Below are 26410 nucleotides of genomic sequence, written 5' to 3' on the forward strand. Positions count from 1 at the left end.
AAACGATTTTGTTAAAATGGGCAAACTAGTGCTCAGGTTCCTGAGTGCTACTGCCACCTTTCTAGCAATAAATAGGATGCGGGATTTACCCTAGGCCACGGAAGACATTTAGGTGAGCCCCCCCACACCCTTGTTAAAATACTGGCAGCACATCACTGATTTTTCCCCCTCTCTTAATTCACTGCAATGTGCGAAAGTTTAGTTCACTCTGTGCACTGAATTTCCTGTCCTTGACCTTTTGGGCTTTTCTTTTCTGTGTCTATCACAATTAGCCAAATTTTCTCATGCAGAACACAGGTTAACATTTCTCATGTGTATGCATTTTGCTACGGGTCAGCACTTGGCTCTGGCCTGTACAAGGTTTTAGAAAGAAACACCCAATGTCTGGGGGGAAAAAAATCTTAGCACAAGGAAAAGAAAGCACAGCAAGAACTCCCCAGAACAGGCCTGCTGTCACTTGCACCCACCACTCCCTCAACAGGAAACCTCTTAAAAGGCTTCTGCTGAGTCTGGCTCTTTGAGGCTCCGAAACTGGGGGGGGAGTATGTAGAAGTGTTGCTATGTCTCCACTAACGGTTGCTGACAGACCCGTCGCTTAGAACAAGAGATAGTATCATGCAGGATTTGCAGCAAAGCTACTGTTACCTCCTCTTTACAAATAACATTTCCCTGACTGAATTCTGCATATACAGCAGAAAATTGCATTCAACCCAAGGATAACTATGTCCAGAAAACACACATAGCTCCTTATACTTCAGACCGATCCTGTCACATTTGACAACTTCATGCTAACCCACAAGACCTATGCCCTATTACTGACCTCAGGTGTTATTTATTTGCAGCCTTCTCCACCCTCCCTCTACATTTTTATCATGTTACACTGCAGTTGGTAAGCCTCCCTGAGATCCCTAAACACTAGTAACCGTCTAGTCCAATTCAGAATTGAAGTACACTGAATATTCCATTAAAGAGAAAAAAAAGTATTCTGGCTAATGTCATTTTTATTAGAGCTGTTTAGCATGCATGGGAAGGATAATGACCTTCCATTTTCACTTCCACCAAAGCATGTGAGTACTTAACACAAAAGGAACATTTATTAAAAGGCTAAAAGATCACAGAGGAAACTACCAACTTCAGGATGATTCCAGCTTCTCTTTGTGTCTACTGGCCCAATTTTCCAAACCATCCTATCATGTCTTCTGAAATGTGGTAATTTTTTTTTTTTTAATTCTAAGGCCCTTATAGGCCTTGTCTACGTGATGATTTTATTCCTTACAATTTCCCAACATTGAGAGCGCTTGTGTCGAGAAGGCACCATTAGCCACTGGCATTTTAACCACTGGATAGACCAACCCTGAGTAAGATTAGATGACCCCATATATAATGCTGATGGCTGCCTGGAACCTTGTCTATGCTGACATGCCACTGTTGCTACCATGGCCGGAGCTGAAACAGTGGGAGCAAAGGGGAAATGTTCTGCTTGTGTGGGCAGTTTTGCTAACGGCACCAGCATGATGATTTTAGCCATCGTGACTCTCGGCCACTGTTTACTTACAACACCAATATTTCTGAGTGCTGGTGCATTTCATTGCTATTCCTTGCAGCAAAGTAGGGTTGAAAAATGCATACCCATATTGCAGCAATGGTGCACCTTCACAGCAGCTAAATCAGTGAGGTAGGCAGAACTCAGGGCTAGTGCGTCACAAATCACTGTTCTGCACATGGTGCTGAAAACATCTTAGCCCTCTCTAAACTAATCCTTGTACTTAAAAGCAGCTTCACTCCTGGTAGCAGTTGCTGTACCATGGGCACAATTTTTCCAGCATAGGCAAGGCCACAAAGCGGGAGTGAAACTTTCAGGTCTTCAAAACGTAGGTTTTCATGGTTCATTTCCATAAAGCCCAATGCATAATGCATTATCTCATTCAAAGGTAAAGAGTGGATACACACAAGGATGAAAGATTAAATCCGGGAAATTCTAAACAATTGGCAGGAGGCAGAACCATGGCAAATTGATTCCACTGCCCCTCTGCAAAAGGAAATGAAAAAAGAATATTTGTGTATTTTTTTAACCACAAGTACGATTTAAAGGCATTCGGGGGGGGAGGGGTTAACAAGAGCAACATACATCAGCCTTTGGAAAGTTCTGCAGGTTGAGAAGATTTTTTTTTTTTTTTAAACAATGGACATCTCACCCTTTTCTTGTACAGTATTACAGGGCTAAGTACCTGGAATGATAATGCCTGTTTCTGTATCAGCAATAAGAGAGGAAGAAAACAGAGCGCACATGGAGCTCTGTGCGGGGTGCAGGGGAGGGGAAACGCTTGAAGAAATATGTATTCTCCCCCCAAAGAAAAAGATTAATTTAAATACCTAGGTGGTCTTGCTTGATTGGTTGGTTTTATGTCAGTGCTGACCCTACAGTAACCCCAGTCTTGCTGATCAAAGGGATTATGCTACAGACTCCAGGGTCAACTTTGTTGTCTATAATACTTTGCCGGCTCTGTGTATTGCTTCACGTAGAGCTGCTGTTTGCTGCTTGTCTGGGGGCATCCATACTCTTGTTGTCCTTTAGTGACCTTCTTTTGGACTCAAAGAGAGGTTTAAAGTGTTGATTTACAGTCTGATCTCAGCATACTTTATTTTCTTTCCTGTGTCAAAGCCAGGCGAGGGGAACAAGACACTGCTATTTAGTGCACAGAGCTCAGAGAAAAGGTAAAGGCTCTGTCACTCCAAGGTATCGTGGTTATTACTGCACATGCACAGATTTGATGTCAGGTTGATCAAGCAGGCAATTTCTGAACATCGCTTCTCCCTCACCAGCGCAAATGTTTAGTGCACCCAGAGCTAAGAACAGATGCTATAAAAAAGGCCCCTAACCACTGGAAGTGCTCCTCAGTATCGTAGCAATTCTATTTTATAGCCAGAGGGGCCAGCGGGGTGTGTGTGTGTGTGTGCTCATGCACTTGTACACAGCTTCCATCATTACCTATTTCTATCTCCCTTTACCAGGAAGGCATGTGTATCCTTTCATGGCATCATGGCCATGGCTAGCTGCATTCTATTTTTCCTCCTCTCGTATATGAATAATGGGAGAGATGACTTTCCCCTCACTTAAATAAAGGAATTATAGACTAAAGTATGGCCTCAGAATTTAAAATGAGCCGAAGGTAATGTACCAGGGCATGTTGATGAACTACCATTAGCGTACTGGGGAAAATGGTATTGCCATCAATGGTGTGTGAAGCCCCTCTCCATGCAGGTAAGCAGATAAAGACAGGAGCACCACCATGTGGAGTGCTGCTGAATAACAGCGTGACTTGACTACAGTGGCACCACAGGCCACGGCTCAGTGCCACAATGCACACAATGTGTTTTAAAGTGTCTGAATGGGGCATGAGTGTGTATAGCCTACGGACCTATCTGTCTAGGTCAGTGGTTTTCAAACTGTGATCCACAGGCCAGTGGTCCACAGAAAGTGGGTGTGTCGCATGGTCTGACTCAAAAGGATTTGAATAGGGCTGTCATATCCAACTCCTTGAACAACGAGGGACATGCTGGCATGGGTCTATGAACCCAGGTCTGCAGGGCTCATGGAAGCAGCCATACACTAACCCTCCTCCTGGCAGCCTGTTTAAATGGGACCCATTGAGCCCAGTATGTGCCTCTGCCCTGAGGTCTGATTGGTAGAGTCCCAGAGCAGCTGATTGGCCCACTGGGTCCTCCTTAAGCCTGGTGCAGAAACAGGAAGCTGTCTGAACAATTGAGTTTCTGCTCCTTGATTTTCTGACTGGTGGTTCTGATCACCAGTTTGTCTCCCGCGTCTGACCCACTGGTATCCTGATTAAACTGATTCCTGTCTCATGACTGTGGGCTCTGGCTGTGACTATGAGATCTGGCTGCCCGTGACCTGGCCGTGACACACTCTTGAAGGAACCAAAACTTTCTCTCAAGTCACAAATCTCCAGTTGGCAGGGCTGAGTTGTGGCTAGCAAAAAGAAACACAGAAGTGACTGCATTGTTGTGTTCTGCCTCAAGACAATAGGGGCAGGGGTGGGACTGAGTATAACCAAATGACCTGAAATAATTTGCTATGGACTAGTAGTCATTTACTCCCTAGAAGATCAAGCAACATTCAGGTCCCTGAGCATTCCCCATTCACTTACCTACTCACAAATGTACCACCCCAGAGCCTATTCCAACAGAAGAGATCTGAATGCAGATGCTTCATAAGCCCATCAACAGAACTCTGAGCTGGCCAAAAGGCTTGTTAGGAAGTAACATGAGGCACCCACTTCTCCTTCCCTCACGGTCCATGCAGACCTAGGGAAACAAAAGAATTGAGTGTGATCCCGTAAGTCATACAGCATTGTTGGGGTCTTACATTAAATGTGAGCAGACAGTGCCAGTTCTAGTGACAAATGTGTGGTAGGTGACTTTGCAAAGATTGCTTTCGAATTGTAGTCCAGGACCTGTTGACTTCATTAGGTTTTTGAAGCAGGCCATTATACCACCTTTTCATCCATCTTAGGTGTGATCTTCACTGGGAATAACTATGTCTGTGCCCTAGATTTGGTTCTGTATCATTAATACGAACGGGATGGAGTTTTTCCCCTGCTCATTTTTTACCTTGTCTGGTTTTCTGGATAACTTGTTTGAAGTCTCAGAAATGTGGATTTTGAGCTTTTTCAGATCTTCATTGATGGAGTGAAGGGACTGAATCTCAGTGGTAACCAGGACTCTCACCACTCTCCAACCCGGTGTCTAGAATAGGGGCCTGCAGCAGAACCTGTCTCTGGGCAACCTATCAAGCACAGCCTACAGTAGGCTGCCTAATTGTCCATGCTACCTTATTGGTTGGAAGAGTCAGACAACCACCTTTTAAGCCCAGCTTTTCAGTGGTTGCTTAAAGCATTTGTTCATGATGGAGAGAGCTTCTGCCTTGGCCCCAGTCTTGTCTCACTTCAAGTAACCTAGCTCTACTCCTCAGCTCTGATTCCTGACTGGCTCTGCTGCTCCTTGGCTCTGGCATCTACTTCTGACCCATGTTCTGGCTTCTGACTCTGTCTGTGACCCTTGGCTCTAGTACCTGGCCTCTGACCCTGGGCTCCAAATCCTGGCTACTGATTGCTGCTCTAGTCACTAGGCATGACCACCCATGTCCCAGTCACTGACACCCAGGACTCTATTGTATTGTATATAGGTTCTCCTACCACCATCTTCATTGTCATATCTGAGCAATGCCCTGGCTCAAGTCAATCACACCTGTATTAAATCTTACCTAATGTGCCATTCCCATACCGTTTCATTATTCCTTCAGCATCTTTTTTAGATCAACACTTCACAGTACAAGATAGATTGCTCCACTGTTTAGAAACATTACAGTCTTACCACCCCACAGCTATTCAGTATAAAGTGGTATAGTGCAGGGGTCTGTCTGGTTGTCTTATTGTCACTATTTTTAAGACCAGGGCACAATACACTGTACCCAGCATCAGCCATAAGATTTAGACCACATAGTATAAAATGCAATCTTTTCAGGTTAACTTAGAGGAACTTTTATGCAGTATATGATGTGTGCACGGTAGGGCTGTCGATTAATTGCAGTTAATGCATGCAATTAACTCAAAAAAATTAATTGCGATTTTAAAAATTAATTGCAATTAATTGCACTGTTATACAATAGAATACCATTGAAATTTATTAAATATTTTGGATGTTTTTCTACATTTTCAAATATATTGATTTCAATTACAACACAGAATTCAAAGTTTACAGTACTCACTTTATTATTTTATTACAAATATTTGCACTGTAAAAATGATAAACAAAAGAAATAGTATTTTTCAATTCTCCTCAGACAAGTACGGTCGTGTAATCTCTTTATCGTGAAAGCACAACTTACACATGTAGATTTTTTTGTTACATAGCTGCACTCAAAAACAAAACACTGTAAAACTTTACAGCCTACAAGTCCACTCAGTCCTACTTCTTGTTCAGCCAATCGCTAAGAGAAACAAGTTTGTTTACATTAACAGGAAATCACGCTGCCCGCTTCTTATTTACAATGTCACTTGAAAGTGAGAACAGACGTTCACGTGGCACTTTTGTAGCTGGCATTGCAAGATATTTACATGCCAGATATGCTAAACATTCATATGCCCTTTCATGCTTTGACCACCATTCCAGAGGACATGCTTCCATGCTGATGATGCTCGTTAAAAAAATAATGTGTTAATTAAATTTGTTACTGAACTCCTCGGGGGAGAATTGTATGTCTCATGCTCTGTGTTTTACCCACATTCTGACATATATTTAATGTTATAGCAGTCTCTGATGATGGCCCAGCATGTTGTTCGTTTTAAGAACACTTTCAGTGCAGGTTTGACAAAATGCAAAGAAGGTACCAATGTGAGATTTCTAAAGATAACTACAGCACTTGACCCAAGGTTTAAGAATCTGAAGTGTCTTCCAATATCTGAGAGAAACTTGTTTGTCTGAGTGATTGGCTGAACAAGAAGTAGGACTGAGTGGACTTGAAGGCTCTAAAGTTTTACATTGTTTTATTTTTGAATGCCGTTATTTTTTGTACATAATTCTACATTTGTAAGTTCAACTGTCATGATAAAGAGATTGCACTACAGTACTTGTATTAAGTGAATTGAAAAATGCTATTTCTTTTATTTTTACAGTGCAAATATTTATCATAAAAAATAAATATAAAGTGAACACCGTGCACTTTGTATTCTGTGTTGTAACTGAAATTAATATATTTGAAAATGTGGAAAACATCAAAAAAATTATATAAATAATATTCTATTATTGTTTAACAGCGCGATTAATAGTGCAATTAATCACAATTAATTTTTTTAATCACTTGACAACCCTAGTGCACAGATGTGTATGTGTATATATCACATTTGTTACATCTGTTATTAAAGTAGTTTATTATTTAGTTGCAGCAGTGCCCAAATGAGTGAGGTGCTTGCCAAGCAGAGAAGAAGACAGTTCCTGTCCTGAAGAGGTTGCAATCTAAATAGAGAAAGGTGGATGAAGTTGCAAGCAAAGTGATTAACATGGGGGTAAGTACATGGCTTATTAGTTATTTTTATTGTTTGGCCCTTTGTCTGTGTTTTTTCAAGTTAAATGCACTCAGGAACTGATCCTGTAGTCTAGTCCATGCCTTGACTTTAGTAGAACTCCACATGGACAATCGAAGGTATACATTTGTGGCTCAGGCTGCAAAGCCTAAATTCTCTTCCCCACATCCACTCTCCATCATTTATCATCCCTTTCCCCCCCTTAAAAACAGAACAATCCCCAGTTTTATTTGTCCTTATTCCCCTCCTATCTCTCTCTAGATAAGTGAGTAATTAAGTCATAGGGTAAAATAAACAAACAGATCATCTGTATCAATATGGTTGGCTGTTGGGAGGGATATCAACTATAAACGTGTGTGATTTTATCCAAGCCATCCAACTTTTTTCACTTTCTCTTCTATACTGTATGTTCTCAGTACTCCCCTCCATGAGCTACTCAATGATTTGGGAGTTTGGACTGGAACGATGACACAGTGCCATTTGAGAGTTGTTGCCATTTGGGTAAGATTAAATTTTGCACTCTAGAGTTGGTTTGTTTTGGGGGAGGGTTGTTTGTTTGTTTGGCGAGGATGGTGGTTTTGTTTTGGGTTTTGTCTGCTTTTCTATGGATTTGACAAACCAACATAGAGGCCCAAATTTTCCATTAAAAGGAATGCAGCTGCATTCTTTTCCAAATTTCAAATGTGTCTTGCTTAAATTATCAGTAAGAAATAGATGTAAAAACAGGTTCCTATTTGCTTACCTCTTTTGGAATTACGATACCTTCAGGCAGATATCAAGGCACATGATGGAAAGGGGCCATGACTGGGACACACTATAGTGTAGGGTTAAAGTGAAGGAGCTGCGGAATGCCTACTGCAAAGCCCGCAAGGCAAACAGCCACTCCAGTGGTGCCCCCGTGACCTGCCGTTTTTACAAAGGGCTGGATGTGATACTTGTGGGTGACCCCACCTCCACTCCAAGTACCACCATAGACACTTCAGAGCCCAGTTCAACAAGGCAGGAGGAGGAGGAGGAGGAGGAAGAAAGCAGGAGAGAGGGTGCTGAGGAGGAGGGAGACAGCCCAGCATCCCTAGATGCATGCAGCCAGGAGCAGTTCGCAAGCCAGGAGGAATGTAGCAAATCTCAGAGGCCGGTGCTTGGGGAAGGACAAACACCAGAGGAGGTTCCTGGTAAGTGACTTTTATTTTGGGAAGGAAGTTATTTGGTGTGGGCTCTTGGGGCGAGGAGGGTTAGGGCTACATGCATGCCTAGATGCGGAATAGGGCGTTGATGTGCTCTCTCACATCATGGTAATCGGCCTCAGTGATCTCTTCAAAGGTCTCATCCAGAACTTGGGTAATGCGCTTGCGCAGGTTTCTCGGGACAGCCACTGTGGTCCTTGTCCCAGTCAGGCTAACATGTCAATGCCACTGTGCCGTGAGGGGTGGGGGGACCATTGTTGCACCCAGGCAAGCTGCATATGGGCCAGGGCAGAAGCCGCATTGCAGTAGAAGACCCTCCCTTGCTTCCCAGGTCACCCTCACAGCGAGATATCTTCCAGGACGAACTCCTGTGGAAAATGTGGGGACGGTGTTCAGTATAGGGGCCCCCTGCCGCTGTTGGCTCTCTCCAGGGCACAGAACCCCAGAGGACAGTACAGCCGTGAAACAATCAGTCACGCTTGACCCTGTGCTTACTCACCATTTTGGGGCTCCCATGGGTTATGTGTGTTCACTTTGGGATGGGCAAATTATGCTATTCTGTAGACTGTGCTTGCCCTTAAGTATGGGGAAATCATTTCTTTTTCTGTTGTGAACAATGCTGCCTCTGTTAAGTGTTGCATTTTGCCTTTACAGATGCAACCTTGAGATCTCAGCCATTCTGTGTTATCACCGGCTGAAAGACTCCAAAGAATCAGAAAGAGGCCACATAGAAGCAACAAAGACATGTTGCATGAAGTAATGCAGCATTCAAGTAATGAAAATCGAAAAGTGCAGGAGTGGCGGGACAGTGAAATGAGGATCCACCAGCACAATGAGGAGCACCAGCACAAAAGCACGGTGCTTCGGCAGCAAAGCACAGATTGGCTGATAAGCATAATGGAGCGCCAAGCAGACTTGATCCAGGCGCTCGTAGCAATTCAGGCGGAGCACTACCGTGCCCGACCCCCGCTGCAGCCCTTGTCCCAAAACTCTTTCTCTTGTGCCCCCATATAAGTTCCAACCCACTTTCCACAACATCCAGGTTCTTACCGCCACCAGCTGCCTCCAACACCTGTAGCTTCACCATCCAGCCCTGAAAACTACGACCCTTACCCACTGCGCTCAACCCCCATCACCATGCAGTATAGCCAGCCTGAAGTGCAGCACTCATTGCACAGGACTCCAGACAGGAAGGCTGAGTATGATAACAGGACATATGCAAATCTGTGATTGTACCGTTCCCCACCTCACCCCCTTGCCCTTTGTGTTTCCCAAGCAGTTGTGTTTCTTTTCAATAAATGAATTTTCTTTTCAATAAATGGATTTTTTTACTTTGAAAACATTCTTTATTATTGCATAAAGTAAAAGATACCTTAGCCCAGGAAAGAAACAGGCACTGCAAGTCAGCGTAGCAAACACAGATTCCTACTAACATTGGAACCACTGCACTTCACTCCCATGCAGGGCACCAGACATTACTGGTGGCTTTCAGCCTCAAATTGCTCCCTCAAGGCATCCCTAATCCTTGCAGCCCCACGCTGGGCCCCTCTAATAGCCCTGCTCTCTGGCTGTTCAAATTCAGCCTCCAGGTGTTGAACCTCCGAGTTCCATGCCTGAGTGAATCTTTCACCCTTCCCTTCATAAAATGTTATGGAGGGTACAGCATGCGGATATAACCGCGGGGATGCTGTCATCGGCCAGGTCCAGCTTCCAATACAGAGAGCACCAGCAGCCCTTTAAACGGCTAAAAGCACACTCCACAGTCATTCTGCACCGGCTCAGCCTGTTGTTGAACTGCTCCTTGCTGCTGTCAAGGCTTCCTGTGTAGGGTTTCATGAGCCATGGCATTAAAGGGTAAGCGGGGTCTCCAAGGATCACAATGGGCATTTTGACTTCCCCTACGGTGATCTTCTGGTCTGGGAAAAAAGTCCCGGCTTGCAGCTTCCTGAACAGGCCTGTGTTCTGAAAGATGTGTGTGTGTGTCATGCACCTTTCCGGGCCAGCCTGTGTTAATGTCAATGAAATGCCCACAGTGATCCACAAGCACCTGGAGAACCATAGAGAAATACCCTTTCTGATTAACGTACTCGGATGCTAGGTGGGCTGGTGCCAGAATTGGAATATGCGTGCCATCTATTGCCCCTCCACAGTTAGGGAAACCCATTTGTGCAAAGCCATCCACAGTGTCATGCACGTTACCAGAGTCATGGTTCTTCTGAGCAGGATGCGATTAATGGCCTGCAAACTTTCATCAACACAATTCCAAAGGTCGACTTTCCCACTCCAGACTGGTTAGCGACCGATCTTCAGCTGTCTGGAGTTGCCAGCTTCCAGATTGCCATAGCCACCCGCTTCTCCACCGGCAGGGCAGCTCTCAATCTTGTGTCCTTGCGCTGCAGGGTGGGGGCGAGTTCTTCACACAGTCCCATGAAAATGGCTTTTCTCATCCAAAAGTTCTGCAGCCACTGCTCGTCATCCCAGACTTGCATGACGATGTGATCCCACCACTCAGTGTTTGTTTCCCAAGCCCAAAAGTGGCGTTCCATGGTGGTGAGCATGTCCGTGAATGCCACAAGCAAACTTGTGTCATATGCATTACTTGAGTCGATATCATCGTCATAGCCCTCACTGTCACTTTGGATCATAAGTAATAACTCAACTGCCAAACGTGAAATGCTGGCGTGACGTACTGGTCAGCTCCATTCCCGCAGACTGAAAGGGAAGACAGTACAAAAAATGTTGAAAGATGGCACCAAATGTGGATGGAAGCACAGGGATTGCTGGGATGCGAACCGATGCATCACGGGGCGTTGGGACAGGACCCAGAACGCCCCGCACCCCCCACCTCCTTCCCACAATCCACAGCTCCAGAATGGGAAGAGGTGCTCTGTGGGATAGCTGCCCACAATGCACCACTCCCAATGCTGCTGCAAGTGCTGCAAATGTGGCCACGCCAGTGCGCTTGTTCCTGTCAGTGTGGACAGACTGCAGCGCTTTCCCTACTGTGCTCTCTGAAGATGGGTTTAACTCACAGCGCTCTACATCTGCAAGTGTAGCTATGCCCTAAGTAGGAAACATCTCACCCTTGGGAAACACTGATCACTGGTTCCAAAGACACAATTAATACGTGGCAGGATTTACCATGTGGGTCATGTTTACAAGATACCCGAGTCCTTATTATGATTAGATTATTTAGACTGCAAAGTCTTATTTAAATTGAATGATACAGAAAGGCTGTCTCTATTCCAAGTCATGTATAGCACCAAGCATCCTGTAGCACATAGCTTACAGTAGAAGTTGCAATCATGTAGATACTACCATGATGTATGTATGGAACTTTACAATAGATTGAGTGTGCCAGACAAACAGAATCCCTACTCTTAACATCTTGCAAACTAAAGGTAGAAATGAGTTCAATACACTAATATAATTTTATATTAACAAATACCACAAAGGACCACACAACGATGCGTGTTGACCTGTCAATAGCGAGTATATACTCATGATACAAATTGACCCACAAATATATCTGTACTCTGTGTATTATCACATTGATGTAGATTTTAGAAAGAGACTGGCAACTAGAGCTGACTGACATTTTCCAGATGACAAGGGTATTGTTCAAATGAATCTTTTTGCTGGAAAATTAAGACTATTTTTTAAAAAAAGATGAAAATTTCACAAAATATTCCACTTTTTGAACGTTTCCAGCTTATTTTTTGGCTTTGTTTTGTTGGGATTGTTTTTATTGTTTTTCTGCAAAGAAACAAAATAGCTTGGGGTTTTGTTTGTTTTTGGGGGGAGTGGTTGCACCTTCTCTCCCCTTTTCTCTTTTCTGCCCCCTCTCCCATTTTCTCCCCCTTTTTTCAGTGGCAAAAAGGAAAAAGTGGGAGGGGAGAAAGAAAACAAACTGAATATTTTTAATGCAAAATCTTTCAGTACAAAATTTCACAAAAATTTTCTAAGCTAGTTTTGTTAATTAAAAAAAAAAAACTTTAAACTCCCAGGAGTTTGCAGTTTATTTTTTCCTTTTTGACCAGCTCTCCCGAAAAAATTATTGAAGAAATTCCAATTCAGGGTGCTCCCAAATATGGGCAACCCAAAATGGCCTGAGATGCTCTTTCTTCTGACTTATAAGGCGCACGTTGCTATTTACAATACTGTGATGGAAACAGAGAAGTGAAGCCTCTTGCAAAATCTGCCAAAGCTACAGGGTAGACTGGAGGAATGAGCACAAGTTTAAGAGTCAGGAGACCATGAGCTGTCATCCTGGCTGTGCTTCTGATTTCCCATGCAGCCTTGGACAAGTCATTTCACTTTCTCCTAGCTTCCCCTCTGTAAAAAAGAGATAAAACCTATCTCACAGCAAGGTTGTGAGGAGTAAGTAAAGTGCTCTATTAATGCTAAATATTATTATCACTGGTTCTGTCATCCAGCTGCAAGAATCACTCCAAACACTGGGCCCAATTCTGCCCTTAGTTACATTCTGGTTTCATTGGGAGTTGTGCATATATAAGTGGGGGTAAAATCTGCCTCTGTAATAGAGGGACCTCAGCCCTGCAGCACGCCCTGGCAATCTGCTATGGAACTGCCATAGTCCTTACTTGCCTCAGTGCCCCTTAGTCTAGGGATGGAACCTATATCCATCAATCTTCATCTGTATATACAGGCCTCCAGCTGGGCTACTTGTGTCTCCCCTTTCAGGCCTGAAAGGAGGCTGGCCTCACTTAGAGTTTTACCTGCCCGTTTAGTGTCCTGCACTCAATAGTCTGAGGAGTTCTCAGCAGTCGCTACCCTATCTGTATGAAGGTGGTAGGGGGACTCAGGCCCAGCTCTCATCTGGGCCCTAGCCCAGAGATCCTAGGGGATGCAGTCAGGGACTTGTTTGTACGGCTTCCCCGCCCAGCTTCCTACTTGGTACCTCCTGTCTGGTAATCTTCTCTGATCCCTTCTGGCAGAGAACTGATTTCTCTGGGCATCTTCCTCCAGCCTGACCCTGTGGAGCCCCTTCACCGTGGCTCTAGGTTTCTCCAGCAACCACCCTGTTCTGGCTGGGGCAGGGCTGCAGCCTTTTATCCCTGCTGTTGTTAGCCTGCCCATAGGCTGCAGCTGGGGAGGTGATAACTCCCTTTTTTAACCCTTCAATGTCCATTCCCTGGTAATGTCTACACACCCCTTCATAGTCCCTCTCTGCAGAGTCTCCAAATGTACAGACGGCCATGCTGTGAAGCACGGCAGAGTGTGTCTGCAATGAGGGAAGATGCAGCAGGAGCATATAGGTCCGACTACATTGCAAAGAGCAGCTTAAGCCAAGCTGCAACAACTGGATCCACGCTATGCTACAGCTGGGCTGTTTTGGTTGTACTGTAGTTTTGACCCATCTCTCTTCTACTGAGGTACAACACTTAAACCCACTGGGAGCTCTTGAAAGAAAGTCAGACACTTTTGTTGAAGTTGCACCTACTTGCGGCATTCTTCAGACCTTGCCTCCAGCAATCCCCAACACACATTCCGGGAGGCAAATGACCATCAAGCAGTGGACCATATCAGTGAAGATGTCAATAGCCTTGGGCGACCACTTACTTTGGTCTTTTTCATAGGCTCTCATGGAGCCAGATTTACAAAGGCGAGCAGTTCAAAATTTACCAGAGATTAGTAGAAAGACTCATGATCTCTCCACTTGGTTGCAGCCAAAGGACAGGACCTCAGGCAATACAATTTCTCTCAACAGTCCCTGAAAACTTTCCCCTCCCCACACCAATGGGTAAGTGAAACTCTTACATAAGTGAAACTATTTGCAATGTAAGTTTTATGTTGGAAGGTTTTTCTCTCTCCAGGATCACTGGGCCCAATTTTTTTTCCGCCTCAGACCCTTTACGCTGCTCCCCTCCGGCAACGTAAAGGAGCCAGACAGCAGACAGAAATGACACCCTGCCTGCCTACAGAACTACTCTGAGCAGGATTAGATGGCTCTCTGGTAAAACCACTAGTGGCTGGTCTACACAAGCACTCACACCAGAGGAGCTGCACCAGCACTAGTGCGACAGAGAGAAATCGGAAGAAAAGAGCTATGGGTAACTTTTTAGATTGTAAACTCTTTGGGGCAGGGAGTGTCATTTAGGGTTTGTCCAGCCCCTAGCAAAATGGGGCCCATGGGGCTGGTTGGCCTTTAGGCACCACTGATATATAAACGTTTAATAATGTAGTCAGAGCCAAAGAGAACAGATCCAGCAAAACGTTATAACAGTTACCTAACAAGTGAACCTTAGCAGCAGCAGCAGCAACAACAAACACAGGGTACAAGTAGAAATTTTCAAAGACAAGTTGGGAGGAAACCGCAAGAAATGGCAGTTGAGCCTTATTAGTGCTATAAATTACAGAGCCGGTTTCAGTTCCTGCCGGTCCTCTGTAGTTGTGTAACACTGTCTCTCTCACAGCTAGCGACTGGGGTCTGCAAAGCCTGTAGGCACAGAACAAAGCAGTCAGTCAAGAGCACAAATTATAAACGTAAATCTTACTTTAATTTGAAATCCAAGGTGTGTTTGGTGGCTGCTCTTGAAGTAATTTCGGCTATCGGTGGGCCTGAAGTTAACCACAACATTTGGATCCGTATATGAACTCCCCCAAAGCTGAAGGGGTCTTAGTTCAGGCCGATCTCTAATTTTAACAGTGGCTGGGGCATCTAGGCGGAGAGGATCAGTTTCTTGTCTGATCATATTGGGAACTTCCCATAGCCAGGGCATCATCAGTCCTTGATGTGAACCCTTGATTATCCTTTTTTCCCCCACATAGAAAATCCATTCTTAAGAGACTATAGAGGTTCTCACAGTGTGGCTTCAAGCTCACCAGTGAGCACTGCTCACTACTTTGGATGGAAGCTATAAACCTTGGTATTCATAACTATTATTATAATTATTTCTTATTTAAGACCCAACAATGTGCTCAGCACTGCAAAAGACACAAGACAGAGATCATCCTTGCCCTAAAGATTTTACAATTAAAAGGCCAAATACACACCATTGGTCATAGTTCTTACTACAAGGAGTAGTTCAATGGGCTTTAATGGAACTAATCGCTGTAGCCCTCAATTAATCCCAAGGGAAATAGTCAATATTAAATTGTGTCTGTACAGCACCTAAGATGATGGTGGCCCGACACTTGATTAGTAACCATAAGCACTATTGCATTACAAATAATACATAATAATGATCTCACAATGTTAGTAAGCACTACACCTGATAGGAGGTACACAGACACAGAGAAGACAGGATGCTCTGAGAAGCCCACGAGATGAATTATTTGAAGTTTTGTGGTTATGTTTTTGCTTTTAATTACTAACTCAGTTCTTGCGGCCAATGCAGAAAAAGTGAGTCTTATTAGAAGTAATAATATAAACAGCTTTAGTTTTTATGTTTCTATCCCTAAGCACCTCACATAAAACACAGTAAAAACAATAACATAAAAAGCATCAGGTCAAATGAAGGTATTGTTATTCTTTTTGCATTCTGTGAACTAAGGCAACTTTGGCTAACCGAGATGTAACTCATACTCCAAGGTAGATATGTGCATTGCAATGCATTCTGGATCACTCTCTCTGAATCATTTCAGTACTCCAAGACTTGCTTATAAGTAAGTGACCTGTGTTAGTATTGAAAAGTGGTAAATATAAGACAGTTGGCACAAATGTTCTGGACCAGGGGAGGGCAAACTACGACCCGCGGGCCGGATATGGCCCGTCAGGGCTTTCAATCCGGCCTGCGGGATTGCCAGCCCCGTGGCACAGCGGGGCTAAGGCAGGTTCCCTGTCTGCCCTGGCCCCATGCTGCTCCCAGAAGTGGCCAGCACCATGTCCCTGCAGCCCTTGGGGGAAGGGGGAGGGCTGAGGGCTCCCTGTGCTGTCCTCACCTGCAGGAATCCCTCCCACCCCCCGCAGCTCCCATTGGCCAGGAGCGGGGGAACTGTGGCCAATGGGAGCTTAGGGGGTGGTACCCACAGGCAAGGGCAGTGCATGGCAGAGCCGCCTGCCCCACCTAACCCCAAGGAGCCACTGCCGGAAATGCTGGCCACTTCCAGGAGTGGCGCGAGGCCAGGGCAGGCAGGGAGCCTGCCTTAGCCGCGCTGCATGCCGCTGCCACCGCGGAGCCGCTTGAGGTAAGCAGCACCGGGCCAGAGCCCACACCCCAACTCCTCCTGCACCCCACACCCCAACCTCCTGCCCTGAGCCCCCTCCCACACTTCACATCCCCTCCTGCATCCCAACCCCCTGCCCTGAGCCCCCTGATGCACCCTAACCCCCTGTCCTGAGCCCCGTCCTGCACACCATGACCCCCTCCACACCCTACACTCCCTCCCGCACCCCAACCCCCTGCCCCAGCCCTACAATCATGGCCCTGCCTAGAATTTCCCCACCCAGATGTGGCCCAAAAGTTTGCCCACCCCTGTTCTGGACCAACCAAGCTGCATGTGGCAGGAACACACATAATCAAAGGTACCAAGGTGGCTTAAAGCCATTGTAATAGCTTGCCATTCAGAGATATTGATGCAATTGCCACACTCATGCAGGGAAACTTTAATGAGGTTTTGTGTTAGGAGTGGCTACACAAAAGGAGGGGTGATGCCCAGACACACGGTCTCTAGAGCATGAGCGCTCAGTTGCTCTTTGGAGCTGGGAAAGGAGCAAAGGGTGTGTGTTAATACTGTGTATTCAGCAACCAGCAAATAGCTCTAGGAAAGAAACTTGGTGCTGAGCTGTCGGAGACAGTTTGGTTTGTGGGGCTGTGAGAGCCCTGGAGGAGGAGGATTTGCAGTGTGACCCAGAAAGGAAGCAGAGGCTGAGGACAAGCAGTTGCTTGGGCACCTGGCTAGGATGTCTGACTTGAGATTTCTGCAAGTCTTCTGTGTCGTGCGTTCCTACTGCTGGTCAAGGTTACAGCACAGTGCGTATGCTTTTCTGTGAATAAATGTATTACACCAAGGATTACCCCAACTTTGTGTCAGTGACTTCTCAATCAAATCGAGCCACCTCACAAAGTCCCAAATTTCAGCTGTCTGTTTGGTCAAAGAAGCAAAACCACCTTTCTGTTCTCCCAATTCCAGGGCCACCAGTATAGTTCCCAGCAGAAAACAAAATAGCCTAAAGTCATCTCTGGACTCAGCAGCCTCTCAGGGATGTTCCATCAGCAAGGCACAGCAGAGCCCTGGCCTTATCCCTGTTTCTGTAACAAGACCCTGTACCCCAGAAACTAAGGGGAGAGGGGATGTCATAGGAGCCAATAAGGCAACCCTATACTACAGGAGAATTCCTCTGTGGAAAGGGAATCCTCCACTACCAATTAAGAAAGGTTTAAGGTCACTTTGTGCCACCAGAATGACACAAAGCCACCTTGAAGGACCAAAGAATCTGGCTTCCAGTCTCCTGCGTGAACATGCCAATCTGAAGTTGTTTCTGATGTGGGTTTGATGTGTCACCTACTAATATAACATATAATCTTCTGCCAATAGTTGTATTGACTATCTGAGACTGAGCCAGTCATATAAAAATTTAGGAGTGGTGTAAGCAGAAGGGCCTTCAGTCTTCTCAAACACGAGGATTGCTGCCAAGGACAAATTAACACAGAGTGTCTGGTAGCCCTGGCTCAAGCAGATCTTTGATTTACAATCCTCGTGCTGCTTCCATTCTTTCTGCCCAGCAGAATGATCAGTAGAATAAAAACAAATTCCAATCATTTGGGATTTTTTTAAAATAGATCTAGAGAGAATCTGCAGTAACTCTCTTGAAACTTTCTGGCCTTTTGCCTTTATTTATAGTCTAGCTAGCTGGAGCTAAGACATGGGGAATTCTTTCCAACAGTTAGACCAGGGACTGGGAGTTAGGGCTACTGGGACGTATGATTGACTCAATCAAAAACTTTCTGCGTGACCTTGGGCAAGTCCCTTGACTGCTCTGTGCCTCAGTTTCCCCATCTGTGAAGCGCAAAGTATTTTGAGGGGTGTCAAATATCTGAATGAGAACTCAGTTGCCGACAGGCTTCCTCATTTTGCCACATTCAGACAAATCTGATCCCAGATCAGACTGAAATACTGGCTAATGAAGTGACTGATGCCCATGAAGATGAATACATCTTGCCCAGCTCCCTCTACCATTGCCCCTCTTGCCCAAATCTGTCTTTCATGGGATGTTCCCTCCATCCACTCTGCCCCCACCTCCCTCTGTCCTGCTGGCTCAACTTCCCCCTTCAGCTCCATCCCCAGAGCCCAGGTCCTGTGCCTGCTGGCCTGGCTCCCTCCATTCACCGCATTCTCCTCTCTCCTGACTATCAGGATCCAGATTTGGAATAGGGCAGTTACTGGGAGCCCCTCTTTGGTGGCTGAGGAATCTAAAAGAGTGGAATCTTCACAGCCCTCAAAGTCATTCCTCTTAGCCATTGAGAAAATAATATCGACCCAGATGTGACTGAGTAAATGGCTGGGGCAAACAAGTGATATAGAAGCAAAACTAGAAGAAAGAGCATAAGGGCTGGCCTACACTTTTCTGTAATTTTGAAGAAAAAATCATACCCGCAACTGTGTAGGCCAAAGCCCTAGTAGAGATGCAGCTTAAAAATATATTTGCCTGTATAGCTTATTTTGTTCAAAGAACTGGTATAATCTATACCAGCAAAAACACTCTGTTGTCCATATAAATTGCATCTCCACTAGAAGAGTTTGCTGGTATAGCTATGCTGGGCAAACCCTTTCTTGTGTAGACCAGGCCAAAACCAACAAAAGCCCACGATAGAAATATACCCCAGAAGTAGGACTCTTTCATGTGAAAAGTCTCATGCAGTTAAACGACAGACAATCTCACAGAACTATATATCATATATAAATAACCACCTAATCATGGCTCTGACACAGGAAATAATATAAATAAAGGTGAAGGTGCAAAAAAGAGGGAAAAAAGACAGACAAAAGCAGAGTGGATGCCTTAATCAGAAGTGGCTCTGAGACTCTTCATTCTTCATTCAGATGACTCTGAGTTGTTGTCAGACATTACAGCATATCCGTCTGCTTCAAGGAGCTGAAAGCCACTCCCTTTTCCCTGCTGGGTCTCTTGCAGCACTTACTGCATGCGGTGCCATCTTCAAATACCAAGAGTCAACATGATAAAGAGACACAATATGGCCAAAAAAGAATACAGCAGAGGGAATTTCTTAGGGACCAAGTCTCAGGGACCACATCAGCCATCAGAAAACAAACAGGCCAGGGTCCCGGAGGAAAGAAACTTGGCAAGAGGACCCTCCCCTAGTTTTCCTTAATGTCTTCTGCAGAGAGGCAGGACCTCCACTGAAGAGACAGAGCTTCCTCCTCAGAATCTAGGGAGCCACAGGAGACCATTGCCCTCAGCAGACAGGGGCTGCATCTGCTGTCTTCCTGCCTCTACTCCAGCTTTCTAGCAGAATAGCTCCAATTCGGCCACCACTTTCCCCTGCTGCTCTTGGATATTCCCTTAAATGGAGGATTTCCCCTGCTGCATTAACTTTTCAACAGATTTACCCAGTGCCTAATTTGTGCCAGGGCTGAGCCCCAGCACCACTCGGCTTGGCAGTTCATAGCCTGGCACCTCGGGACTTCCCGCATCAGTTACGAAAGTAAAAAAAAATTTGCTGGAGCCCTGGCACCGAATTGCTTGAGTCCTGGCACCTCTTTCGTTACAAATAAAGCACTGGATTTACCACTGCTGGCTGTGAGAGACAACACACTTCCCTCTGGCCCCAGCTCACACATTCTTTCTGCCCCACCCCCCAGCCCCCTGCACACATGGCTCCTCAGATTGGTGGAGGGTCCTCTCAGGATCCCACAAGAGGAAAATATGAAACAGCAGAGGCTCCTGACCCATCCACAGATCTGGAGGGACCTTTCCTACTGGTCTGAACAAACAAACTCAAACTTCATCCACGCTGGGATGTAGCCTATTGGCCCTCTGAGGAAAATAAATGAAGTCTCATGCAGATTACAGCATGGGGCTAGATGAGACCTTACCCACTGAGAAGACTTGCCTGCTCTTTATAGAAACTAAAGATCCTTTGTTCCTTCTTGTAATAGCAGGGGGCTTGCTACAGTGCTGCTTGGCCAAAGTTTCTCCTCTTCCCCCCTGCCCCTGCCCCTGCCCCCACCCGTCCCTAGTTCTCTCTTGTACTGGTTGTCCATCTAACTGCTGTCCTTAATGGCTACATCTTTCCTGTAAGCCACATTTTTAATACACTTTCGGGAATAAATGTGTGTCATAAATGCAAAATATTATTTTATTGCATTTATTGTTATGCTTCAGAAATCATATTATTCCGGGGGAATACAAATCTGAAATGTTGACTCCCTGAGAATTTCTGCACCCTGAGGCCTTGTCTTCACTAAAGAGATTTTGCAAACATTTCCCAGTTGCTAACAGCAGTGCAGCTCTACCCCAATGCAGCAAGCCCAAATAGAGACCAGTGGCTGCTGGTATTTTTTTAAGCACCATGTCATCTAACCCTGCTCAGAGTGGTTCTAATCTAAACAAAGCTTAAAATGCAAGTGGCAGCCAGCCACCCCATTCACAGTAGACCCCTCAATCTTTGCTACTGCTGATGGTGCTAACTGGTGTTAGCAATAGTGGAAAACCTTGGCCAAAATGTCTAGTCTGTAGACAGGGCAAGAGTGTTCTTAAGTGCAGAGCTGTTTAATTATTGAGAAAGGAACAAGCCCCCCAAACATCCTGCCTTTCATTTGCGGAAAGGAAAACACTATTCAAATTGGTAGTGCCTAAAAGCTGCTGCTTTTTTTTTTTTTTAAAGTCGCTGCATCTAAAGGAAATAAAATACTCGGCCTGATCTTCTCTCTGCATATTCGTAACAAATCAATGCATGGTTTTAAAATGTCGATGCACATCTGGATGTTTGTCTGCATGGCTACCATTGTTTTGGTCCCGCAAACGGAGCACAGTCTCTTCATTGTTCTGCTGAGTAACATTCCCGGTACCTAGTGCAAAACGAACATCAGGTGCTGAAGTGCTGACATGCTAATGGGATGCTGGTACTTCCAAGGGAAGGCTCAGGGTTCTGCTGCGACACACAATCTGCAACGGGATGCAGCAGTGAAGGGCTCAGACACGCTGCAATAACTCCCTTATGCTGTAGCCTGATATACAGTGTCTGTGTGACATAGTTTCTCGAGGAGTGCATAATGAGGGCCAACATCTGTGAACTAGTGTGCCTAAAGTTAGATTCCTAAAACCTTGTTTAGGCATCTAAAGAAATTATTTTCAGAGTTTCTGCTGTAGTTATTGATTTCATTGTGATGCACAGGGACTGCTCCCTCTATGCACTCCCCTTGGGCATGCCTGGGGCTTGAGCCAAAGCGCATTTGAAGAGTCTTTCAATTGATTGCTGTTGGATTTGGATCAGGCCCATTCTGCCAAAAGCATTGGCAAGGGGAAAGGTGGAGGTGCAACCATGACCCAGCACACCAACTTTCAGCACACTGAGCAGAGCAGGCTGCATCACTGGGAAGGATGGCCTCCTGGGATCCCCACTGTGCCACAAGGAACTCTGAGAGGGATTGTGCTTCCCCAGCCACTTCCCTAGAGGAAGGGTAGCTCCACTCTGCCCCATACTCAGGGCTCTGACTGTGGCACCGTTTAGCCCAAAGGATGCACAGTGAAGCACTCAGAAGTCTGGACATTCTAAAGGCAAGGTTGCACATATAATCTTAACTCTGGCCCTTGTGTGTATAGATTTTATCACAGATTTTATTTATTCAATCACATACTGTTTTACAAATAATACCCAATAATATTGTACCACATTTCACACTGGACATGGTGTATTTTACAAGGACTCCAAGCACTGAATTAATACTGAACTGCTTCCATTGGTACTGGGAGCACCAAAATCCTTTAGGGGTGATATGCTACTGGATTGCCTTTTAAGATACAGGCTGAGGAATCTGCACTGCCATTGCCAACTCTGAGAATAAATAGAGGGCCAGTCTCTATTAGATGGCTGCCAATCTAGCACCTTTCATGAGTAATAAATTCACTCAAAGCTCTTCTGCAGTCAGAGTTGTTTGTAGCTATATTGAACTATGTTGAGCTATGTTGTTTGTAGCTATGTTGAAGGAATTAGCTTTTTAGATACTGCTGGAATTATTAAATAGAGGTCCTACTCCCACAGCTGTGTGAAATGCTGAGTTCACAAGCAACATTTGTGAGTTTTCTGTTAGCTAGATAGACTAGCAAGGAAAAACGGGTAGGATTTATTGACAAAGGGTGAGATTTTTCAAGTGATTTAGGAGCATGCATCCCATTGACTTTCAATTAGACTTGTGCTTCTAAGTCTGTATTTTCCACTGAATGCATCTGATGAAGTGAGCTGTAGCTCATGAAAGCTCATGCTCAAATAAATTTGTTAGTCTCTAAGGTGCCACAAGTACTCCTTTTCTTTTTAAGTCACTTAGGGTATCTCTATAGTGCAATTAGACACTGCAACACACTGTACCTCAGAATGACACCGTGTAACCCCCATATTCATCATTCATATATGGTGGTGATATTGCATTCAAAGCATGCCATGTAAGGTATCATATGAAAGGTCATTATCTGATGAAACTCATGGTTCTCTCCAAATATGTATATCATTAGTGTATATAAAGCTATGAGACTGTGCTGTATGGTTGTTACTGAAATATGCTTTGAGTTTGCTAGTGGCATGCAAAGTATCCCTGCCTAGGTGGGTGTTGACCAGACCCCCCATTAATCAACTGTGTAACTCAACTATGCAAGCACCACACAATAGGAACTGATCATTTACTGTGACTCAGCAGAGCCCACCAGGACATGTCTGGGCTAGTGTCTGCCAGGCACATGGGCCAAGAGTATAAATGAAGGAACAGTTGCAGCAGGCCTTTGCCATTCTCCTCCCACACCTACGCCAGAAGCAATTGGGATGTCAAAAGGACAAAGGTCATCTGACGAGACTGGTCCAGGCATCAGGAGGGAAGGCTGTGTATTAAGGACTGTAACATTCAGTGGGGTGAGAATATTGCTTGATTCAAATCCTGTTTAGCTTATAGATTCTAGATTGTGTGCTTATTTTTATTTTCTTTGGTAACCATCTCTGTCTCTTTATGCCCACCACTTATAATCACTTAAAATCTATCTTTCTGTAGCTAATAAACCTCTGCTCAGTGTACAAAAGCTGGTGCATGTCCTCTCCACATTGAAGGAGGGGCGGATTGGGTAATGAACTTACACTGGTCAGGCTTCTGATCAGGGCAGGACATGACAGCTCTGGTGTCCTAGGCTGGGGAGCTGGGGGGAACTGGCTGGAGCTTCTCTGTTGTTGGTTCATGAGTGACTGGGAGAAGCATTTGTGTAACTCAGCTGGGTGTGTCCCTGCTGGTAGATATCTGTGTAAGTGCAGTACCTGGAGAGGTTTGCAGCTTGTCACAGCAGCACAGTGTCAGAAAGAGCCTGGTTGGTAAGCCAGAGGGCTCAGCGGTACCCCAGTTCCAGGTTGTACCCTGGGGATCCTGTGTCATGCCCATGGTTGACCTGTGCCAGCTGATTTGGGCTTGTGAGGCTCGGGTTAAGGGGCTGTTTAATTGCTGTGTAAACGTTTGGGCTCAGGCTGCAGTCGGAGCTCTGGAACCTTCCCACCTCTCAGGGTCCTACAGTCCGAGCTCCAGCCTGAGCCTGACATCTACACTGTAATTAAACAACCCCTTAGCCCAAGCCTGAGTCAGCTGGCATGGGCCAGCTGCAAGTGTCTAATTGCAGTGTAGACATCCCCGATAGGCCCAGATCACCAAAGGTATTTAGGCACATAGCTCCCATTGATTTCAATAGGATTTAGGTGCCTAAAGACTTTTGAGGATCTGGGCCTTAGCACTTCTGAAAATCCTACCCTGTATTAACGTATGGGGAGAAGAGATGGGAGACAAAAATGAGACAGAGGTTGAAAGCCTATGGAACTGGAAGAATGGTGTGTTTCCAATGGGATAAGACAGGAAGGAAGAAAAGAGGGCTGTGGAGGTAAGATAAGGAGTTCAGTTCTCATGGGGCTGAGCTTGAGTTGGCCTGCAGAAGGAGCTGGCTCAGAGGGCTGTCAGAGAGCAAGGAGACCGAACAGAAGTAGAGAAGTAGATCTCTAAGTCGCCAGTATAAATATGGTAGTTGAAACAGTGTGGTCAGATAAAGCTGTCCTGGGACAAAGTGTAAAGGGAGGTGAGGAGAGGGACGAGGATGGTGTGCTGAGGGATGCTGACAGCAGGGGAGCAGAAATGTCCCCAAAGGAGACGGCGCAGGAATAGACAGAGAGAGAGAGAGGAGGAAAGCTAGGAATGCTCAGTCTCTGAAGCACATAGGGAAGAAAGACTTTAGAAAGAAGGAGAGATCAACCATGTCAAAGGCAGGGAACAGACTGGGAAGAGTGAGAATGGAAAAGAGGCTTTGATGTGTGCCAGCATAACCACTCAGTCACTCTGTGTAGCATCCCTTATCCCACCCTTGTATATCTAGTTTGTAAACTCCTCAGTGCAGGGAACTTGCTTTCCTTCTCGTCTGTAGTGTCAAACAAACAAACTTTTGCCATTGTATGAATAACAATACATGATTAATCATATATATATACACACACAGACACATATGCACGGGGCACACCACGTGTACGTGTATATCTAGCGCCCTACCAAATTCATGGTCCATTTCGGTCAATTTCACGGTCATAGGATTTTAAAAATCGTTAATGTCATGATTTCAGCTATTTAAATCTGAGATTTCACTGTGTTGTAATTGTAGGGAGCTTGACCCAAAAAGGAGTTGTGAGGGGGCTGCGGTGCTGCTACCCTTACTGCTGCCCTGCTGCTGGCGGGGCGCTGCCTTCAGAGCTGGGCAGCCGGAGAGCAGCGGCTGGTGGTCGGGAGCCCGGCTCTGAAGGCAGCGCCGCCACCAGCAGCGCAGAAGTAAGGGAGGCAGGGTATGGTATTGCCCCCCTTCCGACTGGGCTGCTGCTGGTGGGGCGCGGCTTTCAGAGCTGGGCTCCCGACCACCGGCCGCCCAGCTCTGAAGGCAGCGCAGAAGTGAGGGTGGCAATACCATGGCCCCCCTAAAATAACCTTTGTGACCCCCCCACAGCTTCCTTTTGGGTCAGGACCCCCAGTTGGAGAAATGCTGGTCTGCCCCCATAAAATCTGTGTAGTATAGGGTAAAAGCACACAAAAGACCAGATTTCACGGGGGCAGACGAGATTTCACGGTCCGTGACGCATTTTTCATGACCGTGAATTTGTGAATTTGGTAGGGCCCTATGTACATCTGTGCAGAGAGAGAGACGGTATACATGTAATAAACCACAAAGCCATGTGAAACATTCACAATATTGCCAACCACAGAAGTTAAACAATCATGTCAGAACCCCAAAAACTCATGAGATTGTCCTAAAAAATAAAGAGATTTTAAAAAAATAAAGAATGAACCATGCAGGTTTTTCTGTCAGGCTTCTGGGTTTTGAGCTCCCCCTGACCATCCCAAAAATGTGTATGACAATTACAGGGTGAAAAGTCAACCATAAATGCATGCAATACGTGCATACAAATATGCAGGCTACAACTCCCCAGTGCACCTGCTGCTCGACTCCCCCCTAACCCCAGGTCAAAGACCTGGAGCAAGTGACGGAACCAGTTCTTGAGCTTCTGGCAACTCATCACTGCCTGCACCCCAGTTTCCACTAGCATGCTCCAGCTGCCCCCAAATCCCCTGGCCCCCACCTATTTTTAAAGAACCCTACTCAATCTAGAGTTCAATCTAAATAGTCGCCTAGATTCTAGTGTGGTGGTTACCAAGCATGATTCAACAAGGCTATTAATTTCAAAGCCACTTAAGCACATGTGTAAGTGCTTTGCAGAATCAGGGCCCAAATTCTTATCTATGTTACAAGGATCAAATGATCTCCATTTCTTAAATTTCTATCTATATATAGATACAGAGAGAAAGGATGATAGCATAAAGGTTTCATTGGCATAAGTCTAGGATGGCTGCATTACTTGTCTGATAAGATATTGGATCTTAAGCCTGAAACTGGTGCAATTTCAGCTGAACTTTATTAGCCTGTGA

Source organism: Lepidochelys olivacea (assembly GCF_965140295.1).
Source record: "Lepidochelys olivacea isolate rLepOli2 genome assembly, chromosome: 1".
Lineage (NCBI taxonomy): Eukaryota > Metazoa > Chordata > Testudines > Cheloniidae > Lepidochelys > Lepidochelys olivacea.